The sequence below is a fragment of the Globicephala melas genome, chromosome 1 (assembly GCF_963455315.2).
Source record: "Globicephala melas chromosome 1, mGloMel1.2, whole genome shotgun sequence".
In the NCBI taxonomy this organism is placed as follows: domain Eukaryota; kingdom Metazoa; phylum Chordata; class Mammalia; order Artiodactyla; family Delphinidae; genus Globicephala; species Globicephala melas.
The window spans coordinates 110,718,175-110,733,008 of NC_083314.1; the positions used below are offsets into that span (position 1 = coordinate 110,718,175).

The 14,834-nt window shown below is 38.2% G+C and overlaps 1 long non-coding RNA gene across 1 annotated transcript in view; it reads left to right on the top strand.

Moving 5' to 3' along the window:
- The window catches only part of LOC132593789 (uncharacterized), a 191,708-nt gene extending 178,024 nt beyond the window's left edge, over positions 1–13,684 (top strand). Inside the window, exons 4-5 of the long non-coding RNA XR_009559642.1 lie at positions 9,678–9,783; positions 13,430–13,684. This is a non-coding gene — a long non-coding RNA (uncharacterized lncRNA). The remainder of the gene's footprint in view (positions 1–9,677; positions 9,784–13,429) is intronic.
- The last annotated feature ends 1,150 nt before the right edge of the window (positions 13,685–14,834 follow it).

Genomic DNA, 14,834 nt, shown 5'->3' on the forward strand with positions numbered 1-14,834 from the left:
AGATCCCACATGCCCCAGAGCGGCTGTGCCCGTGAGCCATGGCCGCTGAGCCTGCGTGTCCGGAGCCCGTGCTCCGCAACGGGAGAGGCCACAACAGTGAGAGGCCCGCGTACTGCAAAAAAAAAAAAAAAAAAAAAAAAAAAAAATCAGTGAACTGCTGCGTGGAGAAGAAACTGTATAGGATCTGAATGGAGGCAGGAAAGCTTGTTAGGACACCATTGCTAGTGTCAGGTAAAAGGCGATGGTGTTTAGGACTGGGAATTAACGTATAGAGGTAGTGAGAAATTGTCTAATTTGGGAAATATTTTAAGGATATATCTGACGGGATATGTTGATGCCTTGAATGTGTGGAGTAAGAGAAAGATAAGGGTCATGGAGTCATGGTTTTACTATCAGCCTTTTGCATGACTGCTGGTGCCCTGCACAGAGATGAGGACCATTGTGAGAAGAGCAGCTAGAGAGGGGAACTAGGAGGTCTGTCTGTTTGTAAAGGTTAAGTTTGACATGACTATTAAGCATCCACGTGTAAAGTTGGGTGGCTATTTGGACATATGCATGGTGGACTGGTTGGGATAAGAAGTATAAATAGGGGTTTAGGAGTATAGAGGTGGTATTTACAACCACAGGACTAGATAGGATCACTTAGGGAGTGGGTATAGATAAAGAAGAGAATTGCCGACTGAATCCCAGAGCACTCTTACAATTATTTGTTCATTAGATATACAGCATCCAAAAGTAATATTTTATGCAATTAATACGTTGTCGTGTTTCAAAATTAGCACATGCTTCTTGCAAAAAGCACACACACGCATGCACAACAAACCTCTCTTTGTTCTCTTCTTATTTTAAAAAGTTACATTGCATAAAATTAAACAATGATAAGGGGGATTAGGGTACTTCAGTTCTCCTTTACTTACCTTCTAAAATAACTCACGTTCTTCGGTGCTCTCTACAGTGCTTGGTGCGGTGTTGCCACCTAATAAAAGTAATAGACTATTACCTCTCATTTTACTTCATTTAGCTACTAGAGAAATACATAGATAATTAAAAATTATAAAATGCATAGTTCTGAATGGCTAATGAGATGAGAAAATGACTGGAGATGCATTCTTCATTTGACTTGGAAATGTGACTATCAGAAAAGGTATATTTTCTATCTGTAGCCATAAGTCCAATTTAATCAAAATATGACTTTCCCTGTAAAGACCAATCAGTAATTGCTTTGTGTGAAAGGTATTCTGGTAATTTATTAAGCATCTAATGACAGATTGATTACTGATGATGCAAGAGAACAGGTAAGAGACAAAAGGCCAAAGGGACCAGTAAATCAAAGAGAGAGATTTTCAAGCCATTGACTGTAGAGAGAGACATGTCCAGAAATAATACAAGATGAAGGACTTGGAAATGAAGGGTGGAAAAAGGAACTACCAAATGTGAGGTTGGCTTAAGTAGCCAACCGCTAAGATTCCGAATTGGAACCCTTATGTTATGCTTTAACAAGGAAACTTAAATTCCATCTCACTGGCGTGGTCGATTTGAGGAGCCTCTTTGATCTGGAAGCAGGAAAACAAATGAGCTGGCATAACCTTCTGAAATCTTATATCATCAATATACTCAGTGCTAGACAAAAGCAAAAGAGGGAAGAACAGGCCAAAGAGAAGAGTTTTCTTAAAATCTATCCCACAATGGTGTAGATGATAATAAGAGTAGTAATAAGCAGGGCAAATTAAAATTTACAAAGAACTTTTAACAGATGATCTCATTTAATTACTATAACAGATCAATGAGGAAGGCAGGTTTTGTCTGATTATCTTCAATATGTCCAATTTACAGATGAGTAAAATGAGATTTGGAGAGGGTTTATAACTGCCAAAGGTAACACAGTTCGTGAGGGACACATAATCTGTCCTCTGGTCTGTCTGGCTTCACACTACTGCACATTGATGCCACATATGGTAGCAACAAAGATCACAGCCTTAAGTGTTTGCAACTGCTGGTGATATGTGCCTAATACACTATGCCCTGAGCATCTGGACACAGTCTCTTTTGAAGCCTTTCTTTGCCAAATATTCTTAAGAGGGAGGGCCTCAACAGCAGACTTGGATTTTCTTTAAAGTGTCATTTGAATTGTCCATTGCATTTGATTGAGGAATATCATTGTCTCAAATGAAATCTTTTCTCAAAATCAGTTAAGTGTATTTGGATTAAAAAAGTGGCCTAACTAGCAAAACTCAAGTTCCAAAGCATGAGAAGCATGCCTGAACTTTGAAAAACCCTAACAAGATCCTTTCTTCTGTGTCATATTCGGAACATATTACCAAGAATCAAAACTTTGGATACACGGTCTTCATAGTGCTTTTTGTACTCCCAGAGGAGTTGATTTTCCTTTGAAAATTCCTATACTCACCAGTTGTTTCTTATTCTTAAGACAGGTCTCCTTTGGTCCTCATTGCATCAGAACTGGGCATTCTATCAGTTTCTGCTTCACATGGGAATTAAAATCAGGCAACAGCGCAAAAACTATGGGCAATCTTCTCCTCCTGGAGATATGACACAAAATTGAATCACAGTTATGAGCCCTTTTATTACTTATTACTGAGATCTATTTTCCTGAGTCCTCTGCTGAAAAGAAAAATATAACAAGGTTGTAATGATAGTCAAGGTTCATCCACCATGAATTACTATGTAAGTTCTAAATAATATACTTATATATCTATTTCTTGATTTATCAACTTTAGATTGTATCTATTTATGTCAAACTATAAAATGTTAGTATTTTGATGCACTTTTTTCTCTCAGTTTTATTAGTTATGTTATTTGTACTTCTAGCAGTTACATTTATAACTAAATGATATATCTAGGCCTTTATTTATTCTTTATCCACCAATTTAGAGAGTATCTATTGACTCCACATTAGATAAGCAAGGTAATTAGTGAACCTATCTTTTCCCATCTATTTTCCTCCTCCTCTTCCTCCACATTTCAACTCCTATTAACCATACTATTACGTTTACACAATTGGTAATTATAATTGTCTGCAGTGCTTTAAGTTGATTGCATAAGTTAAAAATAAATAAACACATATATAATATCATTGTAATGCACATATCATTCTCCACAGATCTAAGTGAAGTGATTGGATCCACAGAGAAGATTATGTTAATCTATGTCACTTAATTTCTACCACTTGATGGAGAATGTCTATTCTAAGCAACAGTAGCAAGTGGATTCTTATTTCTTAGCCGTGAACCTCAGAGTGTGTTTGTTATTAGGACTATGGCTTTCACTACATCTGTTTTGTACTATAACTGCTAAATGCATATATTTTCCTCACCGAGAAAGGGAAAAAACACAGGATTTAATTTTATCAATTTTTGAATAGTGTGGCTTGTAATAGAATTGGCTTGCTTATTAAAGACCTTCTTCACATAGCATTCTCACTAATTTTATTCATTGCTTATTAGGCTTGCTACACAGCTATCTTCTCTTTTTGCTGCCCTGTATTGGTACAAGTGTGCTTCAATTCCATTTTTTTTTTTATATTTTTCAGGATTTCCGTTTTGTTTTGCTGGAATACATCCTCAAGTTTGGGTGAGATTTCCAATAGGATTGATAGTTACCTGCTAGCTTTCATTCCTAATGAAAAAGTGTGATGTCAATCTTATTTTTGATCCTTTGTAAATAATTGATTCTTTTCCCTCTGGGACATCTTAGAATTTCTCATTGCTCTTAAGTTCTGAAATTTCATGAAAATGCATCTAAGTCTTTGTTTCAAATTGCCTAATCAATTATGCCTTTAGCCCAGATAAATCTTCTATAATTTATTTGATTATATCTCCCAACTGTGGAAAAGAACATAATATTTTTTCTGGAATTCTAATTAGTTATTTTGGTCTATTCTGGATTGAACTTTCGTGTCTTTTATATTGTCTCATGGTTTCTATTCTCTTATTACTTAGTTCTGGGAGATTTTTCTCAATTTTGTCTTCCAAATCACCCAAATTCATTTTCAACCATGTTCATTCATTATTGGATTCTTCAACTGATTTTTTTAAGTTTTAGAAGTTTTATTTAATTTTTGAATAATCTGTTCAACTTCCTTATTACTTCTCTTTTAGAGTGGTCTAAACGTACTCAGGGATGTAATATCTTCTTGACTATCTCCCAAGATATGAATTAGATTTTCTTTTAGGCTCTCTTCTGTAGCTTATGTTAGTTCTATTTCCCTAGGATTATTGGTTCTATTTGATTACTTTGGGTAACCCTCTTTAATGCTATTGGTTAGGTGGCTATTAACATGAGTAAATGAGGACCGTGTAATTATCATAAATTGATGGCAAGGTTTTTGTTGTCACTCCTCTATTTGATTTACCAAAGGACTCTTCCTCTTCCTGGTAAGGCTGAAAGGGGGCTGTGCTTGTAACAATCAGACTTCCCTGTGGAGTGTGGGTGGAGATAGGCAGGCAGGTCCCGTACTCCCAACCATACAATTGAACGGGAGAATTTACTTTGGGGCCACAGTAAAGTGCTTTCTCTATTTCATTCTTGTGCCAGCCTGGAGCACTCTTTCCTCCCATCCCCCAGCTCCACCCCTGCTTTGGACTGTTCTGTGGGTTGAGAGTTATCTCCAGCTCAGGTCCCTTTCTTTAATCCCAGTCTCCCAGTAAAGATCCTCTGAGGTAAATCTAACACTTTGTTTAGAAATCAGTTCCTAAGTACTCAATTAAGATGGAGGCAAATGCTACTCTGTACCCTGGTGGAGGCTTCAGCAGCCCCAGCTGCTTTATAGACATTCCTTTACTTAATTGTCCTGAACTATGCACCAAAGTGCATTTCTGATCTTCATGCCTGCCAGCTCCAGAACTGAATCTTTCTGAGGTTCCTCGGGAAGAATGTCTCCCATCTCATTAGACAGTAATCAGCATGAGATCAAAGATCAACTCTTATTCCCATTATGTACCCAAAGTCTATAAAAGCATCTAGTATATGATTGGCACTCAATAAATATTTGTTGAATTAACGAACAAATATATTAATTGATTTTGAAATATTCCTTTTGATATTTTTTTTTATTTCAGTGAATCTTCTGAAATGTGGATAGGTGCTCAGATCATCATTTTCAAATTGATGGAATTTTTAATGTCATTAAAATTATAACTGTGAACATTATATACAAAGTTTATGATATAATATTAACATAAAAGAATCAAAACCCTTAACTGTTTATATACTATGATTACCACTTATAAGGTACTACTCAGTTTGTGTATTTGTATGTGTGTGTGTGTGTGTGTGTGTGTGTGTGTGTGTGTGTGTGAAGACAGGCACTAGGAAAAACATAACATAAATGGGAATTTAATTTAATTTGTTCAGTTTCTAGGGATTTCGGTTCATGTTTTCTTCTTATTTCAATTTACTGTAATATTATTTATTCTATAATAAAAATATCAAACTAAATTAAATGCCACAGGAAAGAGATGCCACAATCTTCTTGGGTGATGTAACATGAAAAAGATATTTTACCCTGACAATAAGAAAAGCCTTCTAGTGTCCAATCTAAAGCCATTCTTTGTCATTTTTGTTTAAGTTGCCTTCCCATTCATGACCTTTACAACTGGTCTTGCCATATTGACCCTACCACCCTTTCTGATAATTAAATATTATCTGCTTAGGTAATCATTACACCTATTCACTAAAGAAATTTTAAATCAATATTCCTAGGTATTGTGCTAAAATCTGGGGATACAAAGATAAATGAGAGTCTGTATGATTTTAAGATTATAGCCTAGTGATTCTTCAATGGAAATTCAGAAGGGTCCTATGGTCTTTCTCTGTGTATTTGCTGCCTTTTAGAAACACTCCCCAACCTTCACTATGTCTATTCTCGTAGATCTTATTATAATTAATGAAAGTCTAATTTTGTAATTTCCAAGGAAAAAGTGCACAGCAAAGATAAGACGAGCAGGGAAAGGGAGGGGGGAACTAAAAGAACAAAAAAAATGGAGAAATAAAAGCAATAATAGAAATTATTTTAATGAGTCAAGGCATAGAGGGAAAATTGAGAGAATGAGTATCTTTCTTGGTCAAAAATGATCAAAACAATGAAAACTCCCCATATATGCCTTTTCACATTGCAAATTATACACTCTCATTTTATTTCCACATTCTTATGAATGTTTCTACTTACTTTGTGGAGTCATTCACTTGTTTCTGTATATTGCTTTGTGTCATTATTTCTATGGCCACCTATGTGCTATATGAGAAAGTTCAATACATTATGTTTAAAGGAAGAGTAAAAGGTGGTTTTGACTGAGAGGTTAAGGGGCTTTTCTATATTAAGGTTCACAATTTTATCTCATAAATTTTATGATATCTATTTTGGCTCCCACAGAAGTGTTATCTCTAACTTAACTAAGTTCTCCATCAATGAGGCTTCCAGAAAATTAAGCTATTGCAATAGACAAGGGATTGATGTACTTTTAATGGAATTTCCTTGTGGATTTATGCCTCTACCATAAGCTCAGTTGGTTAAAGAGCATCTCTATCCATTCAGTTCCTCATGCCAGAAACCTGGGAGTCCTTCTTGACAACGGCCTCTCTCTCCATCCCTCTATCCTATACATCACAGGTCTTATTGATCCTACTTTCAAAATGGATCTTGATTCCTTCCAGTGCTCTTTGTTTCCACTGTCAGCATTCTAATACTGACTTAGACCTTGATCATCTCACACATGGATCACTGAAATCACTTCCTAATTACACTTCAAGCTGTCTCTCTTGATCCCTTCAATCCATTTTCCATGCAGCCATAATGGCAGTGTCTTTAAAAGCTCGAATTTAACCACACGGCTTCTCTGCTTAAATCTCTTCAATGACCTCCTGAAACAAAACCCTAAATCTTTACAATCCTCTCCATGAAATGGTCTCTGTTAATCCTATTGCTCTTCTTTTGGTGAGTAAAAGAGCTCTTTTCTGCTTCAGCATTTTGTATATATCCTTTTCTTCCATTTTATTACTTGACTAAATGCAATGTATGAGTCAGACTTCCGATTAACTGTCATACCTCAGAGAAGTATTATTGGACTCTCTCCCACTTCCAAAGGTCCCACATGGTAAGTATGTTATAGTTAGCTATTTTTGTTGTTATTTGTTTAATGGCTATCTCTCCCATAAAACCTTAAGCCGCACGAGGGCACAGATCAGATACATTTTGTTTGTTACCGTATTTTCAGTAACTAGAATGGTGCCCCACTTAACGTAGTTGCTCAGAAAAAAATATTTTGGTGAGTAAATGAATGATGACCATCCTTGGCCTGGCAGAAGTAGCAATAGCAAATTAGGCCTGGTCTCTAAGCCATCGGTCAGTTCAGTCTAACAGAAACTGTCCTGGATGTCTCTTTCTCAAGCTGTTTTGAATATTTATCTAGTCAGAACCATGGTCATTCTGGTCACAAAAAGTTTTTTCTGAAATTAGAAGAAAGTTCCTCAAATAAGTAAACTTAGCATTTCAGCATCAAAATAAGGAAAGTGACCCAATCCAATAAAGTAGCAGATGCCTGTTCTTGTCTTTTAATTCAGAAGACAGCATGCATGGGTAATATATAATAAGCATTCATCAGTGTGCTAATAGTGTTTGAAATTCTATTAGGTGACATGATGAGAAAGCTCAAGATAGATGGAGTTGTTATATATATGGTGTCTTGACTGTGCCTGCCAGAGCCTTTAAAGTCAGTTTAGTGGTCTATTAATGTGTCCATTATAAACCCAATTTCTTACCTTAGTCATTTTAAATCTCATCTGTCTAATAACTTAGTATATGTTATTAGCCCAAATTCAAACATTTTATATCAACTATAATTCTTAGTTGTTAAACCGGTTTTGACTTATTGGTGCCACATTAAAACCTTAATAGGTAGAATAGTTGGCTATCATAACAATTTGGAGTAAGAGAAGTCAGGAGTGGGCGCTGTTTCCAGATACCTGAAAAGCTATGAATGAGTCCCCTTTGCTTTCTACTGCATCTTCCCACCCCTGCTGATTTTGTTTTCTCCAAGTTTCCCAAGCCAGTCCTAATTGGATCCAGACAGGAGCCATTAAACCTGGCATGGCTCTAGGGAAACACCTTCCAGAGTTTCATAGGGGAATTTTTCCCCAAGAGCAACCAGTCAATGGTACAAAATGTTCTTGCTTCAGAGGGATAGGCCTGAGGCCATCCTCAGGGAGAAAATTGATTCGCCAAGACTTCTGAGTACTCTGCGGCCCTGTGGCATTTCAAACTCTTCTTTACGTTTTAACCTTATGCATGAAAATCCACCCTCCACCAATTTGTATGTCTTTTCTATTTCTTAGCAGCACCCTAAGCATCACACCCTGGATTGCAAAGTCAGCTCCCCTGCCCCTTAAAATGGACTCCTAGGAACAGGTCTTGAATTGTAATCCTGCAGCCAAAAGTCAGCCAGGCCAACATGTGTCGAAAGTGCTACACGATCAGATATCTACGTTCCTGGACTCTTGAAACTGTTTATCCACCTTGCCTACCTGCAAAGTCTCTGGTGCATCCTGTGTGTCTTTGAGTGCTTCTCCCCTCTCTAATTGAGAGAAGCAAAGCCTTCTGGGGTCCAATAAAGCTGCTTTAGGAAGGCAAGAAACAGATGGAAAGTAAATGGGTTCAAGTGCTCCAGGGACCCAAGGGCTGCAGCAGAAGGCAGAAACAGAGCATCTAAACAGCAAAAGAGTATTTGATTTTTGTCTTTTAAATTTTGCATTGGGGCAGAGAAAGTATCATGGTGAAGAATCAGAAGTTCTCTCCTTCGTGCAAATGACACATAGACTGGATTCTGGTTAAAGCCAATTGCTCACTAGATTCTAAAGAAAATTTACTGACGGCTCTGTGTGCAGGGTGAAATGTAGGTCCTAAATTTGATTCCTGGCAAAGCAATTTTTCTCCTACTTTGAGAACTATTTCATTGGGGGAAGAGTATCTTTGAAAGACTAATGAGTTTGAAGTCAGACTTGGATTCTGATCCTGAATTCAACACGTGCTATCTGTCTGATCCTGGCTAAGTCACTTAACATCCCAGAGTCTCAGTTTTCTCAATTCTAAAATAGGGATAATAAAACCTGTAGTGGAGAGCTTTTGGAAGTAAATAGATATGAAAGTAAATAGATATACGTGGCAAACTGTTACTGTAATGAGGGCAAAGCACACTTAATGTCTGTAGTTCCCTGCCCCATGCTCTCAGTTAAATGATCGATATTCTCTGTGATATCAACCCCCTTCACCACCCCCTTTTCATAATTCTCACCAATTGCTAAGTAAAAGTTTCTTTAGATACCACTCCCAGGCCCTGATCCCTTGTTCTCCTTTATGTCCTTGCAGCTTTAATCCATGAGGCCAATGTAATTTAGAGTACAGGGAAAATCCAACCAGCAATATGGCATAAGGTGAGCTCATAAATTTGGGAGAATGAATTTTGCCAAGAAGTCAAGAGCCTTAGTAAATGGTGTTCTTGCCAAAATATGCTGCTTTCCAGGAAGCAATTAATGATAGATAGTGATTATTGAGTTCTCACTTTGGGCTAGGTACTTTTTTAAGTGCTTCTCTTGAATGTAATAATTTAATCTCCTCCCCTCCCCAAATGTATGAGGAAGATCCTATTTTTACTCTCATTTTGCAGATGAAGAAAGTACAACAGAGAGAGATTGAGTGACTTGTCCACAATCACACTGATAAAGAAGAGAGACCTGGCAAGTTGACCAAAGTTAACTGTCTCCAGAGCTCAGGTACTTGACCACTAGGAAGTGCTGTCACTTGAAACAAAGAGAGCAGACTTGTCCTGTTCACCTGGACATTCTAGCTAAGTATAAATCTAGCCTCATGCAGAGCAACAGGTCCAGTATAGTTTTACTGATACACTCTCTGCACTATAACTTGTATACAATGGCTTGGGGCGACCAGGAACATATCTGCTGAGGTTTATTGCCTGGTAGTCTAAGATTTATAAACTGGTGGTGGTGGTACATTTTTAACATGCCCTTCATGTATATTTTCTCAGTGAGATAGCTAGTTTCTCAAAGGTTTGTGTACAGCCTTTAATTTCTCTTGCATATCCCTTATGCATAAAACTTAGGGGATCAGTAAGTGGTTTTGTTTGATTTTCAGCAGCTCTGCATGGTGGTCACAATGATCATATTTGCAAAATGTAAAAAGGCTAGTTCCATGGTTCAGCTGCGTAAGGATTTTATTCCAGGTTCTGGGACTTTACCCTTAGTCTGGTTTTATGGGGCAGCAAACCAATAGACATTCAATGTACGTTTATTTATGTATGTATGCATTTATGTATTTATTTTTATTGAAGTATAATTGATCTACAATCAGTGCACATTTCTTGAGTGTTCACCATCAGAAAAGGCCAGCTCTAGGTACTGTAGTGTACAAAGGCAAATAAGACACTGATCTTCAGGAACTCACAGTATAGTGGAAATTAAGTTAAACAATATGTCACTAGGGGGGTGGAAAATCACGTGGAAGAATCTGGAATGGCTCCTTGGAGAAAATAGGATTTAACTGAACTTTGCAAAAAGCAATAGAATTGAGAACAATATAGAGAGCAAAGAAATTCCAAGAATTTTCACCCTTGCAGGTAAACAGGGGTAGAAATTTCCACCTAAGTTGATGCACCCATTATAAGAGAAAGTTTTTTCCTATTTCTGTCCTAGAACTTTAACCAGGATAATTTGTTCTTCCAAAAAAAATTCTGTAGTATTTAAGAAAAGAAGAACGGGCCATCTCACGATTTATCAATACTTGGAATGAAGATAGGGAGGACTAAATTATTAAATCCTTTGTATGTGTGAAACAGAATGCTAAATGCTTTAAAAGTTGTATTATTTAATCCTCACATAAGTTACAAATGAGGAAACTGAGTCTTAGAAGAAAAAAAGTAACTTTCTCATCATCATACAGATAGTAAGTGGCAGAGCAGAAATTCAAACCCAGGTCTGTTTGACTCCAAAGTCCACACACTAATAAAAAATATACCTCATTCTGTCAAATTATCTGAGCCTCATCTTGCTATGGGTTCTTGTTTATTCTTCTCTGTGAACACTGCATTTATAGAAAAATAAAAAATGCCTAAGTTCACTTTTATTCAATGTGCATCAAAGTTTCACATTAACTGCCTAGTTTTCTTTTTCACCCAGAAGTTTTTTTTTAGCTAAAACTTTTCAACCTTCTGTGATCTCTTTATAATTCCCTTTAGGATGCATAATTGTGCTCGATCCATTTGTTAGAGGCTTTTGAAGTGTTAAAAAAACTACATTAAAATTATTTTTTTTCAGGTTTTATGTTAATGAACATAGGTGCTATTCAGAGCAAAGTCAGGGTGTCAAGGAAACTTTAGTTAAAGTTATTCATACATAAACTAAAAAAGGAAACATCTTTAGTGGAGGAAAAATACATTTAATGAGTAAGTACGGCACACAATTCCTCCTTTCAAAACTGTCAGCTCGTATTGAACCTCCATTCTAGATATCTTACAATTACTTTGTCAACAGAAGGTAGAGTAGTGATGGATGACGCACTGGTTCTTGAAACCAAACTTTCTGCGAGTTACTTAGGCTGAAACTAAGTGCTTTTACATTCCAGTCTTATTGATGATAGTGGTTTTATATTTATCACCCTGTCATTTCAGTTGACTGTATCAGGCTCTTCCCTGTAAGAATATGGACACTAATGGAGGTGTGTCCTTAGTGCTGGGAAGGGTCACAGATTCATTCTGCTAACACAGTCAGGGCACAGACTCCCCATGGAAGCTCGGAGGTAGCTTTTCCCATTTCAAAAAGAGATCAGCAAAAAGTGCCTTAAAAGGCATTTGGCAATTGTCTTCTTACTAGCTCTCTTTTGACCATGACCCATTCTTGTGGCACTGCACACAGAGACGTTTGGCTCTCACTAATGGCGCGTTATTATTTTGCAGCCTCCCCTACAATAGGAAGAACTCTACCAGGACCTTGGCAAGTCCAGGACCTGATTGCAGCACTTTATTTATAAGAAATTCTGTCAAGAATCAATAATAGTCTTGGGTCTCAAGTTCTTTCTTTAATAATACTTTGATATGATTTGTCACAAGCTAGCCCAGAGTACCCACCAGATTTTATTACTTACCTTGCAGCACAGTGTCTTATCTTTGAGTCATGAGATCAGCCATGGGGAGACCTTTAAAAGGCTGTATTCTTTACTGTTTGGTTATTACAGGAAGTCTGTATGGCTCAATAATACCTTTTATAGGGTGTGTTGTCACATCTTCTCACAGATGTTTAACCCCAATGTAGATATACTGGAGGCCCGGAGGCCATTTTAGTGATATGGACATTGTTTTTCATGATTGGATGCCTGATGTATCAATAGCAGGGAAAACAGAACTGTACAAAAAAGCACAATGAAAACAAAACCAAAAACACTACCACCGTAACGAAAAATGTTGACTGATTTCCCCAGACTGACTTTTCTGACTAGAGCTCAAACTAACTGTCCATTTTGACAGAGATTTTGTTTAGAGTCCAGAGTGTTAGGTTTTTATTACCTGAAAGCAGCAGAAATTTAGAGGTCAACTTAGATTCCTTTCCTGTGTGTGATCAGCTCCTCGGGTTTCACTGTACATCTCAATGAATGCGATCCTCCTACAGCAGTAGCTCTCTGTACAGCAATAGCTGCAAATATATTTTGTACGGCTCAGCCACGGAATTCATACTGTTGCAGCTAATGTCTGTTTGTAAATGCTTGTATCATGTTGTATTTACAAAACTGTATATTGTCAGCCTAGGGTTTCGTCTCTCCAATCTGTTTTTTCTTCCTTGAAGGAAAATAGCAGAAAATGTACTAATACTCACTGTAGACAAAACACACACATACACACATACTCAAACACACTCACAAGCAGACACACACACAAACCAGGATTTCAAAATAGTAATCATTTTGAATTTTGAAATTAGAGGAAATGAGGGAGAAACACTCCTTGGAAAGTTATTATTTTAAATCTTTCATCTGTCTCCAAATTGGTACTAATTTTCAATGTAGATTTAAGAAAATTGTTGGTATGTGAGCAAACATTTTATTCAAAAGTTTTCTGTTTTGTTCCCGCGGCTGCTGCAGTTGTTGCCCAAGGGGAGTATCCTTACCAGGCCAGCTGGTTTCTCTAGTAGTTCGGATCCTGGCTGACCATGTACAGGGCCTGAGCAGTGACGCTCTGCCTGGGTTCAGCCTGGAGCACACTGTCACTGCCCAGAGGACATCCTGGCTTTATTTCCTTGAATAGTCCAGATAAGAAGAGGCAGCAGACCCAGGCAGCCACCCAGCAGTGGCTCCAGCTGCTGGCTATGGCTGTGATGCGCTGCCCTGCAAACTTTGTCTCTCTCCTCTCTCTAGATCGGCATGCTTTTCAGTGCAGATTCAGGACACTTCCCGACTCCTGTTCACCTGCCTTCCTCAAACTGGGCTTATGCTGAAGCTAAGGCCAGCTGATGGGTGACACGTCTCTGCTCCCGGCACTGCCCTCCTCCTCAGCTTCCCCAATACTGAGAAGTGGTAAGAATGTGCAGTAAATTGCCTTGGACTTGACCCAAGAACCCTTGGTTACCTGTAGGACTGTGTCCAAGGGCAAGGAAAAGGAATCTATATTTGCTAAATACCTACCGTGTGCCAAAATCTGAGCTAGGCTCTCCATATACATTATAGCTCCTTTAATGCTCATATCATGCCCTCTGTGACAACAGATGAGCAGCCCTACATTCAGAGAGTAGGGAGTTTGCTGCCATGCAAATGAGAGTGTGGGAACTGGCCTACGGAGTGAAGGGTGTCAGATTCTAAAATTCATACTTTCTCTACTCAAAACCATGCCACCAAATTGCCAAACTATGCAACTAGGCTCTTCCATGTTACCATCTGTGTACCACTGTCCCTTGGGGATTCTCATAAGCCTACTTTCCAGCCCATTCCCCACATCATCCATGCCCTCTCTTCCTATCCAAATCCCAGCTCAGTCCTACGTCTCTATGAACGCTTCTTCAATGAGCTTCTTCAGGCCTTTGCTATTTTTCCAAACTTTTTATTTTGCAATAATTATAGATTCACATGTGATTGTAAGACCTAATGCAGAGAGATCCTCTATACTCTTCACCCAGTTTCTGTCAGTTGTTTAACTGTAATACAGTATCACAAACGGGATACTGACGCTGTTACATTTCACCAGCCTTATTTAGATTTCACCAGTTTTACATGCACTCATTTGTGCGTGAGTGTATGTATTTAGTTCTAGGCAATTTTATCACATGGGGTAGATTCATGGGATTATCACCACAATTAAGATACAGAACAGTTCCATCACAGGATCCCTTGTGCTGCTGTCATATAATCCCAGCCACCTCCCTACCTACCCTTACCAGCTCCTGGCAATCACTAGTCTGTTCTCCACTTCTACTTTGTTGTCATTTCAAGAATGTTATGTAAATGAAATTGTACAGTATATAACCTTTTGAGAGTAAACCTATTCAGTTTTGAAATTTCTACTTTTGACTGGAGTATATTTTGTGTGGAATCATTTATTTATTCAAAAATAATTGCAGGGGGCTTCCCTGGTGGCACAGTGGTTAACAGTCCGCCTGCCGATGCAGGGGACACGGGTTCGTGCCCCAGTCCGGGAAGATCCCACGTGCCGCAGAGCGGCTGGGCCTGTGAGCCATGGCCGCTGAGCCTACGCGTCTGGAGCCTGTGCTCCGCAACTGGAGAGGCCACAACAGTGAGAGGCCCACGTACCGAAAAAAAAATAATAATA